The sequence below is a fragment of the Phalacrocorax aristotelis genome, unplaced genomic scaffold (genome assembly GCF_949628215.1).
Source record: "Phalacrocorax aristotelis unplaced genomic scaffold, bGulAri2.1 scaffold_86, whole genome shotgun sequence".
Taxonomy (NCBI): Eukaryota; Metazoa; Chordata; class Aves; order Suliformes; family Phalacrocoracidae; genus Phalacrocorax; species Phalacrocorax aristotelis.
In genome coordinates, this window is record NW_027441225.1 from 47,836 (window position 1) to 63,780 (window position 15,945).

A 15,945-nucleotide genomic window follows, 5' to 3' on the forward strand; every position below is an offset into this window, starting at 1 on the left:
AACCGGGACAAGCGCGTGCCGTGGCTTAGCCTCAGCTGGCAACTCTGCACCAGGGAGCTGCTTGCTCGCTCCACCCTCAGTGGGCTGGGGGAGAGAGCTGGAAGGGTAAAAGTGAGAAAAATCATGGGTTGAGATCAAGACGGTTTAATAGGTAAAGCAAAAGCTGTGCGTGGAAGCAAAGCAAGGAATTAATTCGCTCCTCCTTTTCGGCGGGCAGGTGTTGAGCTGTTTCTGGGAAAGCAGGGCTCTGTCATGTGTAACGGTTACTTAGGAAGAGAAATGCCGTAGCCCCCAAGGACTCCCCCTTCTTCCCACAGTTGGAACCCGCAGTTCGGTACGGGCGTGTAGTGCACGAGCGAGCTAGGCTACGTGCCTAGGAAGCCTCATCTCGTAAGAGCTGTAAGACACCCCCGTGTTCTCTTCAGGTGGAGGTCGGCCTAGAGTCTGGAGCTGCAGAAGAGGCAGGGAGGAGAGGAGGGGAAAGAAGCATGTGAACGGCTAAATTGTGCCAGCAGCGCTGAGAGCGAGAGGCGCGGTGAGTCCTGGGCCAGTGGGGCCCCGTTGCCTCTCTTGTACGTCCTGGGCCCTCCCTGTCTCTCCCCCGGCCCCCTCTCTTTCCTTACCTGCTGCAAAATTATTTTTTTTTGCGCCCCCCCCGCACCTTCTTTCTCCGTCTCGCTCTGAGTGGCTCCCTGCCTCCCCGTCTTTTCAGTCCTCCCTCTCTCTGTCCTGTAGCCTGTGGCTACTTGTTCTTTCTCCGCCTCTCTCTGCCTGGCTCTGGCTCCGTTTTTATTTTTTTACTCCTCCTGCTCTGTCCTGTAGCCTGTCGGTATTTTTGTCTTTCTCTGGCTCTCTCGGTCTGACTCCCTGTGTTACCGAAAAACGCGGTAAAATCGGAAACAACTCCTCAAGACCAATTTAGTATTAAAGAGCAGGCATTCTTTATTCACGGCGCCGGATGCACGGGGGATCGCTCCTCCTGGCGTGCGTACCTCACGCACCTTTCCCGTTCAATTTGTAGATCAAAATTTTACGTATTCATACGTATTCATTATTGTCCTGTCTGCTGATCGGTACAAACTTGCTCGTTCCGTATGTAAATCGCTGCGCAGGCTCGGTGGTGGTCCGTGAGTCGGTGGTCGCGATCTCCCCCTGCCAGAATTGCCTTTTACCTTCTTGGCTGTTAATCTTGGCAGTCTTGGCTAGTTCTCTCAGTCCGCTCCACGAAACCGCGTTTTGTCATCCTTTTCTGACAGAAGCACGTTGTCTGTTGTTCTGCTGACGTTAACGATCGCCTAGGGACTAAAATGCAGATCAACAGGTGCGCTGATTCGTACGCTCCATGTTCCCGTAATGGAACACCGTCTCTGGTTGGCTGATTTCATCGCTTTGGTTACACCTGTTCCTGTTGTTCAGTTTCTTCTTTTTTGGCTTTGTGTGATTCTCTCTGTGATTCTGTTTTTCTCTGCCTCGCTTTTCCCAGCTCCCCGTCCCTCACTTGGAATGCCCGTTGTCCTTCACCAGCTCACTCTCCCTTGGTTGCCATCCCCGTTTCTGAATTCCTCCTGCTTTGCCACGTAGCCCGTGACTTTTTTCTTAATCTCTCTCTGTCTGCCTCAACGCTCCCCCCGCGCTTTTTCATTCGTCTGCTCTGCTCTGCACCCTGCTACTGTTCTTGCCTTTCTGAGTTCTTCTCCGTCGAGCTCCCTTTCCCTATTTGTGGATTCCTGTTCTTCCTGCAGCCACCGGTGTTCCCTGTGACCTCCGTCTCTCTCTGTCCAGCTCCCTGTCCCTAGGTTTTAATCCCTGCCTCTGCCCGCTGTAGCCCGTCTAGGTTTTTCTCTCGGCCTCTCTCTCTGTCCGGCTCCCTCTCTCTGTGTTCTAATTCCACGTTCTCTGTCACGTAGACCCGTGCTATTTGTTTGTCCTCATCTCTCTCTGTCCAGCTCCTTGCTGCTATGTTTTATTTCTTCCCTCTCTCTCTGTCTTTGTAGCCCATTGCTGTTGTTGTGTTTTTGGTTTTTGTTTTTTTTTTCCCACTTGTTTCTTCGTTTGTCTCTGTCTGCCTCCCAGTGCCTGATCTTTAATTCCTCCTTCCCTGTTGGGCCGCTGTTCCTTTTTTCCATTCTACGTTGTGTTCTCTTTGGTCTGCTGTTCTTATTCATCGGTTCCCTCCTCGCTGCCCTGTGGCTTGTCCCCATTTTAGTGTTGCCTCTCTCTCCCTCTCTCTGGCTTCTTGCCCCTGTTTTTAAAATTCCTCCCTCTCTTCTCTCTTCCCTGTTGGCCGTGTGATCGTCAGCCTTTCTCCACCTCTTTCTGCCCAGCTCTCTGTGTCTATCCATTAATTCTTCCCTCTCTGCCCTGTAGCCTGTAGCTTTTGTCCTTTCTCCATCTTGCTGTCTCTGGCTTCCCCGTGACCCTGTTTTAGAATTGTTTCTCTCTTCTTTCTGTACGCATTGCGATTCCTTTTGCTCCCCATCTCCCTTTGTTTTGGGTGTTGTTTTGTTGTTGTTTTTCTGGCTCCCTGTCCCTAATTCTTAATTCTCTGCCTTCTCGTGCTCTGTACCACGTAGCCCCGTGGTTTGTTTTGTGGTGTTCCCTCCCCGGCCCCTTCCCTCTGTCGTTGGCTGTCTCGGCTCCCTGTCCCCGTGGCTTCATTCTTCCCTTTCTGCCCTGTTCTTGTCGCTTATCTTGTCTTTCTCCATCGCGCTCGGTCCAGCTTCCTGCCCCTATTCTTCTTTCCTCCCTCGCTGTCGTGCTGCCTGCCCCAGGTTCTTTGTGCGTCTCCAGCCTGCTCCTCATCCTTCTTTGTTGGTCTGTGTCCTGCTCTTCCCTCTTTCTGCTGCCTCTCTTCCCCTCTCTCTGCTGCTTTTATCTCCACCTCCGTCAGGCTCCCTGTCCTTCTCTGGCCGTCCTGTTCCCTGCCTCGTGCCTTCTCACTACACGCACACACGTCCCCCCCGCCCCGTCCAGCCGGATGCCGCTCTTCTCTTCTCTCTTCCTACTGTCCTGTGCCCTGCTCCTCACCTTTGGTGGCCTCCCCCTCTGCCCAGCAGCCCGTCGCCCCAGGAGCCAGGCGACGGACGGTCCGTTCCCTGCCAAACCGGGACAAGCGCGTGCCGTGGCTTAGCCCCAGCTGGCTATTCTGCACCAGGGAGCTGCTTGCTCACTCCACCCTCAGTGGGCTGGGGGAGAGAGCTGGAAGGGTAAGAGTGAGAAAAATCATGGGTTGAGATCAAGGCTGTTTAATAGGTAAAGCAAAAGCTGTGCGTGGAAGCAAAGCAAGGAATTAATTCGCTCCTCCTTTTCGGCGGGCAGGTGTTGAGCCACCTCTGGGAAAGCAGGGCTCTGTCATGTGTAACGGTTACTTAGGGAGAGAAATGCTGTAGCCCCTGCCCTCCCTCCCCCCCCCCCCCCCAAGGACTCCCCCTTCTTCCCCCAGCTGCGTGTGCTGAGCATGATGTCAAATGGTATGGAATATCCCTTTGGTCAGTTAGCTGGGAAAGCTTTCCCAGCTGTGTCCTCTCCCAGCCTACCTGCTGGTGGGGCACTGAGAGAACCAGAAGAGGCCCTGACTGTGGAAGCAGTGCTCAGCAAGAACCAAAACATCTCTACATTATTAACGGTGTTTTGAGCATAAATCCAAAACGTATCCCTTCCTAGCTACTGTGGAGAAAATGAGCACTATCGCAGCCAACACCAGCTCCGTGCGGCTGCGGCAACGGCGGCCGAGGTGGCCTTGGGGCAGGGGGGGAGCGTTGGGGACCCTGACCCACGAATGGCTCCTGGGACTTGTTACGTGCGCGCCTGCACAAACACCTGCCCTCTCCTTTGCCCTCAGGGCTGCGTTTGCGCTGCCTTTGCGTGGGGCAAGGGGCTGTGATGGAGCCCAGGGGAGGAGGTGGTGCACTGTGGGGGTGAGGGGAGGGGGCCCCCCGTTGCTGCTGCGCCTCAGCTGATGGCGGGGTCTGGATGGAGGAGCCCCAGGTGCGGGCGGTGGGGCTGACGGTGCCGGCTCCTCCCTGGAAAAGGGGTGGTGCCCGGCTCCGGGGGGCCAGTGTGAGCCGAGGGCGGAGCGGAGCTGTGGCCGAGTGTCAGCGGGCTGCGACTGTAGCGAGGGAGGAGGTGAGCGGGGGCTGGGTGGTGGAGCGCTGCGTCCCGGGTCAAGCCCCGAGGAGGGCTGCGGCGGGGCAGCGCCGGGTCGGAGCGGGCGGTGGGGAGAGCGAGGCTGTGCTGAGGGCTCGGTGGGGCTTCCGGGTGCATCGGCGGCCGGGACGGTGGCCCGCAGGGTCCGAGAGCGGGGAGGGCGGGCTGGCGGCGTGCCGGGAGCTGTGGTGGTGCGCCTGGAGGCTGGCCGTGCGGCCGTGTTGTGGCGCAGAGCATGCCGGGAGGTGTAGTCCTTGCGGCGCGCGGCTGCCGGGCGGCCGTGTTGTGCCGCAGAGCATGCCGGGAGGTGTAGTCCTGGCGCAGTGGCTGCCGGCCCTGTCACGTGGTTCGCCGGGGCGTGGCAGGAGGCGCGGTCTTCCGGCGCTCGGGTGCCGGGCGGCCGTGCCGCGTACGGTAGGCGCGGTGTATTTTTGGGGTTGGATTCGTGTTGATTTCTGGGGGCTTGCAGGTGCGGCCGCTCCCCGAGAAGCGGTGAGTTCCCCGGGAGCTGACAGAAGGGAAGAGGGAAAGGAGGAGGACCTTTTCCCCCTGCCCAGGGCGCAGATGATGGCTGCCTCCCCGGCTCGCCGGAGCTCCCGCTCAGCCTCCCCTGGCCCCCCCTTGCCCCGTGCGCCTGCCCCCAGCCCCGGCACCTCCCCTGAAGCGTGCCACGTAGCCCTTGGCCGCCCCCAGGCCCTGTCGTGAAGGCAGCGAGCCGGCCCTCAAGCGCACTGGATTCCCCCTCGGCGCAGGGGCCCTTAGCAGTAGCGCGGGGAAGGGGCGGTGTGTCCGGAAGCCCCTGCGCAAGGAGAGGCTTTGGTCAGGGTCGATGGACGGTAATGACGGTCGCTGTTTCTTCTTTCCCTCTCCCAGAGACCGTGCTGAGGACGTGGTTGTCTGTCCTTCCCCCGGGGACGCCGTCGACTGCAGCCGTCTCAGGCTTGCGTGGCTTCTCTCTGCCCGGCTTTGCCATCCTCGCGGCGCCGGGGCGAAAAGGGACACACAGAGCCCTTCCCGGCTGTGGACAGGAGCTGCCTCGGCTGAAGCTGGAGACGCCAACGAAAGGTAAAGCAGAAGAAACTGAAGGCGCTCTGGCTGCCAGCTGCCTTCCTGCTGCAGGCAAGAGAGAGCCTGTCCCTGCAGGTGAGGGAGGAAGGATCCCCCTTCATAGTCCGCAGCGGGCCAGGCCACCAACGTGCACCGCAGGGTCCGTACGCGTAACCCGGAGTTGGGTACGGGCGTGTAGGGCACGAGCGAGCTAGGCTACGTGCCGAGGAAGCCTCATCTCGTAAGAGCGGTGAGACACCCACGTATCCTCTTTAGGTGGAGGTCGGCCTAGAGTCTGGAGCTGCAGAAGAGGCAGGGAGGAGAGGAGGGGAAAGAAGCATCTGAACGGCTAAATTGTGCCAGCAGCGCTGAGAGCGAGAGTCGCGGTGAGTCCTGGGCCAGTGGGGCCCCGTTGCCTCTCTTGTGCGTCCTGGGCCCTCCCTGTCTCTCCCCCGGCCCCCTCTCTTTCCTTACCTGCTGCAAAATTTTATTTTTTCTTTTGGGCCCCCCCCGCACCTTCTTTCTCCATCTCGCTCTGAGTGGCTCCCTGCCTCCCCGTCTTTTTCAGTCCTCCCTCTCTCTGTCCTGTAGCCTGTGGCTCCTTTTTCTATCTCCGCCTCTCTCTGCCTGGCTCTGGCTCCGTTTTTTTATTCCTCCTGCTCTGTCCTGTAGCCTGTCGGTATTTTGTCTTTCTCTGGCCCTCTTGGTCTGACTCCCTGTGTTACCGAAAAACGCGGTAAAATCGGAAACGACTCCTCAACGCCAATTTAGTATTAAAGAGCAGGCATTTTTTATTCACGGCGCCGGATGCACGGGGGATCGCTCCTCCTGGCGTGCGTACCTCACACACCTTTCCCGTACAATTTGTAGATCAAAATTTTAGGTATTCATACGTATTCATTATTGCCCTGTCTACTGATCGGTACAAACTTGCTCGTTCCGTATGTAAATCGCTGCGCAGGCTCGGTTGTCCTCTTCCGTTGTTCTCTTCTGAGTAGGTGGTATTACTTGGGTCGGTGGTGGTCTGTGAGTCGGTGGTCGCGATCTCCCCCTGCGTAAAGGAATTACCTTTTTACCTTCTTGGCTAGTTTTCTCAGTCCGCTCCACGAAACCGCGTTTTGTCATCCTTTTCTGACAGAAGCACATTGTCTGTTCTGTTCGCATTAACGATCGCCTAGGGACTAAAATGCAGATCGACGGATGCGCTGATTCGTACGTTCCATGTTCCCGTAATGGAACACTGTCTCTGGTTGGTTGATTTCATCGCTTTGGTTACATTTCCCCCGTATGGAAGTTCTGAAATAATAATTTTCTCAATACTTCCATCCTAGATCAATAATATTCCACTATGTCAGTTCAGTGTTTGGTTCATCTTCTCAAAGTTTTCACTTGATTGTGGTCTCCAGGGTGTATGCAGGTCCCATTTTCTACGCAAAATTTTATTAATTTGTTGAACTACCTCTGCAAAAAAATGTGGTGCTCTATCAGAGGACATTCCCATTGGCACTCTAAATCTTGGTATTATTTCTTTCAGCAACGTTTTAACTACTACTCTAGCTTTGTTGGTGCAGCACGAGAAAGCTGCTGGCCATCTAGAAAATTTGTCAATCAGCACTAACAAATACTGCTCTATCTATTTTGTCTGGGTAACTCAGAGAACTTAATTTGCTAATAATTTCCGGGAGAATTTTTTGTTTTGTTACTCCTAAAGGTGGTTTCCTTTGGTTCAGGGGATTATTTCTAGGACAGATTGGACACTTAGCTACTATGGGTTTAACTATTCTTGTCATGCCTACACACGCTACAGATGTTTTTAAACTCAAAACCGTAGCATCTACACCCCAATGTGTTTGCTCATGCTTTTCTTTTCAAGTTCTGTCATAACTTGTGGGGTTGTTATTATTATTACTTGTTTTTCTGGTGTTATCTACCATCTCTCTGTGTTTTGTGATGCTTCCAATTGTTCTGCTAATTGCTCATCCAATTTATTATATCTCGGTTTCAACTTTGGAATTCTGATCTGTTTTACTGGTACTAGTGCAAGGATACCTTGCTCTGCAGTCCTCTTTGCAGCTTTATCTGTCAATCGTTTGCTTATGTTTACAGCCGTCTGGCCGAATTGATGAGCTTTGCAACGCTTTACCGCCACTTCTTTTGGTTTCTGCACATCTTCCGGAAGTTGGAGATTGTCGTCTTTATGCTGTATCGATGATTTTTGGGCTGATGGCAGTCCTTTCTCCTTCCCAATAGCTCCATGATCGTGGATCACACCAAATGCACGTTTGGAATCAGTCTAGATATTTATCCTTTGTCCTTCTGCCATTCGCAGAGCTCGCTTCAATGCTACCAATGCTGCTTTCTGTGCTGAGGTGTTTGCAGGCAGCACCCCTGACTCCGTTCCCTCGGCGGCGATAACGACAGCATATCCGGCCATTCGCTTCTCTTCTCGCCCAGAGCTTCTTCCATCTGTAAACAACTCCAGATCAGGATTTTCCCAGAGGCTTGTGTCTCAGGTCTGGTCTGCTGGAATAGACTTGTTCAATAGTTAGCAAGCGATCGTGTTCGAAATTGTCCGTAAGGTTTTCTGTTGTTAAAAACGTAGCAGGATTCAGTATAGCAGTAGTCTTCGATTCCACATCGTCTTGTTCTAACAGAACAACTTGATATTTCAACATTCTGCTAAGGGATAGCCAACGACCCCCCTTTTGTCCTAAAACAGTCACCGCTATGTGCGGGACACATACTGTCATCTTCTGTCCCATTGTTAACTTTGGGGCTTCCCGGATCGGCAGCGCTGTTGTTGCTGCTGCCCGTAAACACCTAGGCCGTCTTTTACTCACGTGGTCGAGTTGTTTGGAGAAGTAGCCCACAGGTCTCTTCCAGGTTCCCAGTCGCTGTGTCAGCACTCCAAGGGCTAAATGTTGTCTTTCGTGGACAAACAACTCAAAAGGTTTAGCGAAATCAGGTAGGCCTAATGCAGGGGCCATCATCGAGGCTCTTTTCAGTTCTTTGAATGCCGCTTGGCATTCGGGCGTCCGGGTTAAATATTTATCCTTTGATTCTTTCAATGCCTCATATAATGGTTTTACATAGAGTCTGTAGTTCAGAATCCAGAGCTGACGCCATTTCACTATTTTCAGAAAAGCTCTCAATTCCTTCGGGCCGCTAGGTTTGGGAATTTGACAAATAGTTTCTTTCTTTTCACTTTCTAATTGTCTTTGAGATATTTCAAATCCTAAATAAATGGCTGCTGCTTCTCCTATTTGGGTTTTGTTTCTGGAAACTCTGCATCTTCCTTGGCCCAGAAAATTTAAAAATTTCAAAACATTATTCTTTACTTTCTGCCACTATCAGAATGTCACCTGCATTCTGTAACAATATGCCTCTCCCTGGGTTCTGTTTTTTCTATACATTTCTACATTTCTAATTTTTTTCTTGCCAGCTGAGTCCCAAATATCGTAGGACTAATTTTAAATCCTTGTGTAAGTACGGTCCATGTTAGCTGTGTCTTTCATTCTGTGGTGGGGCTTTCCCATTCCAAAGCAAATAGGCTTTGACTTTTTATGCCTGGAGGTATGCAAAAGAAGGCATCCTTCAAATCTAGCACAGTAAACCATTTATGCTCCTCCTTTAAAAGAGGTCAGTAAAGTGTATGGATTAGCTACTACCGGATGTATGTCTTGGGCCACCTGATATATAGCCCTTAAATGGTGAACTAGCTAATACTCTTTGCCTCTAGATTTCTTTACTGGCGACACAGGAGTACTATATTCTGATTCACATTCCACTAAAAGCTCATATTCTGAAAAATTTTATAATTAACTTCTCTAATCCTTCTTGAGCCTCTCGCTTAATAGGGTATTGTTTTTGTCTTACCGGCTTGGCTCCAGGCTTTAAGGTTACTTTTACCGGCTCTGCCCACTTAGATCGCTCCGGAGCTCCGCTCGCTCAAACCAAAGGATAATTACTACGTTTTCCACTTCTTCGGGAACCTGTTCCTCCCTGGAGGAATCCTGTAACATAAACGCTCTCGCCTCTGTGGCTTTTGATTCTGGTATTAGTAATTTAATCTCTCCATCTTTAAAAGTTACTTGAGCATCTAATTTACTTAATAGATCTCATCATAACAGAGGCAGTGGACATTCAGGCATATACAGAAATTGGTGAGTTGCCCATTGCTTCTCCAATTTAAACTTTAATGGCTCTGAGAGGGGCTAATTTTTCTTTGCCCTGTTGCGCTAGCAACATCTACTGATTTATGATCAAATTTCTCTTCACGTGTATTCAATACCAAAGAAGTGGCTCCCGTATCTACCAAAAATTCTATTTCTTCATTCCGTAGCTTCAGTGTAACCAGGTGTTCAGCTAGGGTTGATTCCCCTGGTCTCCTTCATGCCAAGCTACTTCAAGCATTTTACCCAGATCTCTGGATTTGGGTTCTTCTAGCTTCTGAAGGTTTCTTCTCCCCCCCCCACTATCTGGGGCTGATTGTCTTATGAATATAGAGACCAACTGAATTGCTTTTTCTGGTTTTTCTGCGTTCAAATGAGTATATTTTCTGGCGGTCACCTTCAGTCTTTCCATAAAGGCTGAAGGGGACTCCTTTAATTCTTGTCTCGCTTCATAAATTTTGACCCATTTATTGCTTTTGGCATTGCATGTCTTACTCCAAATAAAATCTCTCTCTGACATCTAGTCAACATTCCCCTGGGTCCTGGCTGATTAGGGTCCCACTCGGGATTTGTAGATGGAAAATTCTTATTAATTGTTCTCTGTAAATTCCTGTTAGCATGTGCTCCCTGCACCTGCCTTCTGGCTGTATTCAATACTATTTTCTTGTCAGTTCCATCAAGTGAAGTATCCAGTATCACAAGTAGAGCAACACTTCAAGTTCTCACCACATTTTCCTCTCTCCAAAAACATTGCCGTAGAATCCTGTGGACGTATCTCACGCTGTTTCTGCCACGCTGGATGATTCCACAGTGTAAAGAACAAATCAACATATGCCACTTCTTCCCATTTGCCTTCCCTTTTTACAAAACAACATTAATTGCAAGATGGTACGATATTGCAATGTCTCATGTTCTGGCCATTTGTGCCCCCCTTCCAATTGATACGTTGGCCACCAATGATTGCAATATTCAATTAATGGTTTCCGAGTTAGTAGGTCACCGCCCCCGATGTCTTTCCAGTGCTTCAAAATACATCCCAAAGGTGTTCTCTGTGGGATAGGTTTCTTACTCAGAAATGCTCCCATCTCCCAGTCAACTAGTAGTTGTGATTGTGCGCTATCGCAAATAGTAGTCAGAGGGACTCCAACCCCCGTTAGAGGTCTCACTGGAAATCCGCCACTGGGATCTGTAGCGCCCTGCTAGATATCCCTGGAGACTTCAACCCCCTGTTGAAGACCCCCCTACCCTCGGGTCCCGCTCCACAGGCTTTCGCCTAGCAGAGACTTACCAACCGAGGTACCTCTTGGCCCCAACCCTGCGTGGCTTTTGCCGCGCCTTACGGGCAGGCCCGTGGGACTCAAACCCACTATCCTATCCTATGTGGGAAGCTAACCCCACGTATTATTCTACCTAAGTTTCTTCTTAAAAGAATGCCTTGTTTACTTCAGTCCAAGGGATCTTGCTCAGAATTCTCTGGCCTGGGGATCGGAAGCTCTCCCCGAGAATTCCTTGGGGCTGGCTGCAGGTCCCACGGTCCCGCGGATCCGTCGAGATTCAAAAGCAGGGTCCCATCTGGGGTGCCAAAACTGTTACCGAAAAACGCGGTAAAATCAGAAATATCTATTCAACACAAATCTAGTATTAAAGAGCAGGCATTCTTTATTCACAGTGCCAGACGCACGGGGGATCGCTCCTCCTGGCGTGCGTACCTCACGCACCTTTCCCGTACAATTTGTAGATCAAAATTTTACGTATTCATACATAGTCATTATTGCCCTGTCTACTGATCGGTACAAACTTGCTCGTTCCGTATGTAAATCGCTGCGCAGGCTCGGTGGTGGTCCGTGAGTCGGTGGTCGCGATCTCCCCCTGCCAGAATTGCCTTTTGCCTTCTTGGCTGTTGATCTTGGCAGTCTTGGCTAGTTTGCTCAGTCCGCTCCACGAAAGCGCGTTTTGTCATCCTTTTCTGACAGAAGCACGTTGTCTGTTGTTCTGTTGACGTTAACGATCGCCTAGGGACTAAAATGCAGATCGACAGACACACCGATTCGTACGCTCCACGTTCCCGTAATGGAACACCGTCTCTGGTTGGTTGATTTCATCGCTTTGGTTACACCTGTTCCTGTTGTTCAGTTTCTTCTTTTTTGGCTTTGTTTGATTCTCTCTGTGATTCTGTTTTTCTCTGCCTCGCTTTTCCCAGCTCCCCGTCCCTCACTTTGAATGCCCGTTATCCTTCAGCAGCTCACTCTCCCTTGGTTGCCATCCCCGTTTCTGAATTCCTCCTGCTTTGCCACGTAGCCCGTGACTTTTTTCTTAATCTCTCTGTCTGCCTCAATGCTCCCGCCGCGCTTTTTAATTCGTCTGCTCTGTACCCTGCTACTGTTCTTGCCTTTCTGAGTTCTTCTCTGTCCAGCTCCCTTTCCCTGTTCATGAATTCGTGTTCTTCCTGCACCCGCCGCTGTTCCCTGTGATCTCCGTCTCTCTCTGTCCAGCTCCCTGTCCCTAGGTTTTAATTCCTGCCTCTGCCCGCTGTAGCCCGTCTAGATGTTTCTCTCGGCCTCTCTCTCTGTCCGGCTCCCTCTCTCTGTGTTCTAATTCCACGTTCTCTGTCACGTAGACCCGTGCTATTTGTTTGTCCTCATCTCTCTCTGTCCAGCTCCTTGCTGCTATGTTTTCTTTCTTCCCTCTCTCTGTCTTTGTAGCCCGTTGCTGTTGTTGTGTTTTTGGTTTTTGTTTTTTTTTTCCCACTTGTTTCTTCGTTTGTCTCTGTCTGCCTCCCAGTGCCTGATCTTTAATTCCTCCTTCCCTGTTGGGCCGCTGTTCCTTTTTTCCATTCTACGTTGTGTTCTCTTTGGTCTCCTGTTCTTATTCATCGGTTCCCTCCTCGCCGCCCTGTGGCTTGTCCCCATTTTAGTGCTGCCTCTCTCTCCCTCTCTCTGGCTTCTTGCCCCTGTTTTTAAAATTCCTCCCTCTCTTCTCTCTTCCCTGTTGGCCGTGTGATCGTCAGCCTTTCTCCACCTCTTTCTGCCCAGCTCTCTGTGTCTATCCATTAATTCTTCCCTCTCTGCCCTGTAGCCTGTAGCTTTTGTCCTTTCTCCATCTTGCTGTCTCTGGCTTCCCCGTGACCCTGTTTTAGAATTGTTTCTCTCTTCTTTCTGTACGCATTGCGATTCCTTTTGCTCCCCATCTCCCTTTGTTTTGGGTGTTGTTTTGTTGTTGTTTTTCTGGCTCCCTGTCCCTAATTCTTAATCCTCTGCCTTCTCGTGCTCTGTACCACGTAGCCCCGTGGTTTGTTTTGTGGTGTTCCCTCCCCGGCCCCTTCCCTCTGTCGTTGGCTGTCTCGGCTCCCTGTCCCCGTGGCTTCATTCTTCCCTTTCTGCCCTGTTCTTGTCGCTTATCTTGTCTTTCTCCATCACGCTCGGTCCAGCTTCCTGCCCCTATTCTTCTTTCCTCCCTCGCTGTCGTGCTGCCTGCCCCAGGTTCTTTGTGCGTCTCCAGCCTGCTCCTCTTCCTTCTTTGTTGGTCTGTGTCCTGCTCTTCCCTCTTTCTGCTGCCTCTCTTCCCCTCTCTCTGCTGCTTTTATCTCCACCTCCGTCAGGCTCCCTGTCCTTCTCTGGCCGTCCTGTTCCCTGCCTCGTGCCTTCTCACTACACGCACACACGTCCCCCCCGCCCCGTCCAGCCGGATGCCGCTCTTCTCTTCTCTCTTCCTACTGTCCCGTGCCCTGCTCCTCACCTTTGGTGGCCTCCCCCTCTGCCCAGCAGCCCGTCGCCCCAGGAGCCAGGCGACGGACGGTCCGTTCCCTGCCAAACCGGGACAAGCGCGTGCCGTGGCTTAGCCCCAGCTGGCTATTCTGCACCAGGGAGCTGCTTGCTCACTCCACCCTCAGTGGGCTGGGGGAGAGAGCTGGAAGGGTAAGAGTGAGAAAAATCATGGGTTGAGATCAAGGCTGTTTAATAGGTAAAGCAAAAGCTGTGCGTGGAAGCAAAGCAAGGAATTAATTCGCTCCTCCTTTTCGGCGGGCAGGTGTTGAGCCACCTCTGGGAAAGCAGGGCTCTGTCATGTGTAACGGTTACTTAGGGAGAGAAATGCTGTAGCCCCTGCCCTCCCTTTCCCCCGCCCCCCAAGGACTCCCCCTTCTTCCCCCAGCTGCGTGTGCTGAGCATGATGTCAAATGGTATGGAATATCCCTTTGGTCAGTTAGCTGGGAAAGCTTTCCCAGCTGTGTCCTCTCCCAGCCTACCTGCTGGTGGGGCACTGAGAGAACCAGAAGAGGCCCTGACTGTGGAAGCAGTGCTCAGCAAGAACCAAAACATCTCTACATTATTAACGGTGTTTTGAGCATAAATCCAAAACGTATCCCTTCCTAGCTACTGTGGAGAAAATGAGCACTATCGCAGCCAACACCAGCTCCGTGCGGCTGCGGCAACGGCGGCCGAGGTGGCCTTGGGGCAGGGGGGGAGCGTTGGGGACCCTGACCCACGAATGGCTCCTGGGACTTGTTACGTGCGCGCCTGCACAAACACCTGCCCTCTCCTTTGCCCTCAGGGCTGCGTTTGCGCTGCCTTTGCGTGGGGCAAGGGGCTGTGATGGAGCCCAGGGGAGGAGGTGGTGCACTGTGGGGGTGAGGGGAGGGGGCCCCCCGTTGCTGCTGCGCCTCAGCTGATGGTGGGGTCTGGATGGAGGAGCCCCAGGTGCGGGCGGTGGGGCTGACGGTGCCGGCTCCTCCCTGGAAAAGGGGTGGTGCCCGGCTCCGGGGGGCCAGTGTGAGCCGAGGGCGGAGCGGAGCTGTGGCCGAGCGTCAGCGGGCTGCGACTGTAGCGAGGGAGGAGGTGAGCGGGGGCTGGGTGGTGGAGCGCTGCGTCCCGGGTCAAGCCCCGAGGAGGGCTGCGGCGGGGCAGCGCCGGGTCGGAGCGGGCGGTGGGGAGAGCGAGGCTGTGCTGAGGGCTCGGTGGGGCTTCCGGGTGCATCGGCGGCCGGGACGGTGGCCCGCAGGGTCCGAGAGCGGGGAGGGCGGGCTGGCGGCGTGCCGGGAGCTGTGGTGGTGCGCCTGGAGGCTGGCCGTGCGGCCGTGTTGTGCCGCAGAGCATGCCGGGAGGTGTAGTCCTTGCGGCGCGCGGCTGCCGGGCGGCCGTGTTGTGGCGCAGAGCATGCCGGGAGGTGTAGTCCAGGCGCAGTGGCTGCCGGCGCTGTCACGTGGTTCGCCGGGGCGTGGCGGGAGGCGCGGTCTTCCGGCGCTCGGGTGCCGGGCTGCCGTGCCGCGTACGGTAGGCGCGGTGTATTTTTGGGGTTGGATTCGTGTTGATTTCTGGGGGCTTCCAGGTGCGGCCGCTCCCCGAGAAGCGGTGAGTTCCCCGGGAGCTGACAGAAGGGAAGAGGGAAAGGAGGAGGACCTTTTCCCCGTGCCCAGGGCGCAGATGATGGCCGCCTCCCCGGCTCGCCGGAGCTCCCGCTCAGCCTCCCGCTCAGCCTCCCCTTGCCCCGTGCGCCTGCCCCCAGCCCCGGCACCTCCCCTGAAGCGTGCCACGTAGCCCTTGGCCGCCCCCAGGCCCTGTCGTGAAGGCAGCGAGCCGGCCCTCAAGCGCACTGGATTCCCCCTCGGCGCAGGGGCCTGTAGCAGTAGCGCGGGCAAGGGGCGGTGTGTCCGGAAGCCCCTGCGCAAGGAGGGGCTTTGGTCAGGGTCGATGGACGGTAATGACGGTCGCTGTTTCTTCTTTCCCTCTCCCAGAGACCGTGCTGAGGACGTGGTTGTCTGTCCTTCCCCCGGGGACGCCGTCGACTGCGGCCGTCTCAGGCTTGCGTGGCTTCTCTCTGCCCGGCTTTGCCATCCTCGCGGCGCCGGGGCGAAAAGGGACACACAGAGCCCTTCCCGGCTGTGGACAGGAGCTGCCTCGGCTGAAGCTGGAGACGCCAACGAAAGGTAAAGCAGAAGAAACTGAAGGCGCTCTGGCTGCCAGCTGCCTTCCTGCTGCAGGCAAGAGAGAGCCTGTCCCTGCAGGTGAGGGAGGAAGGATCCCCCTTCATAGTCCGCAGCGGGCCAGGCCACCAACGTGCACCGCAGGGTCCGTACGCGTAACCCGGAGTTGGGTACGGGCGTGTAGGGCACGAGCGAGCTAGGCTACGTGCCGAGGAAGCCTCATCTCGTAAGAGCGGTAAGACACCCACGTATCCTCTTTAGGTGGAGGTCGGCCTAGAGTCTGGAGCTGCAGAAGAGGCAGGGAGGAGAGGAGGGGAAAGAAGCATCTGAACGGCTAAATTGTGCCAGCAGCGCTGAGAGCGAGAGTCGCGGTGAGTCCTGGGCCAGTGGGGCCCCGTTGCCTCTCTTGTGCGTCCTGGGCCCTCCCTGTCTCTCCCCCGGCCCCGTCTCTTTCCTTACCTGCTGCAAAATTTTTTTTTGTTTGGTTTTTTTTTTTTTTTTGCGCCCCCCCGCACCTTCTTTCTCCATCTCGCTCTGAGTGGCTCCCTGCCTCCCTGTCTTTTCAGTCCTCCCTCTCTCTGTCCTGTAGCCTGTGGCTACTTTTCTCTGCCTCTCTCTGCCTGCACTGGATTCCCCCTCGGCGCAGGGGCCCGTAGCAGTAGC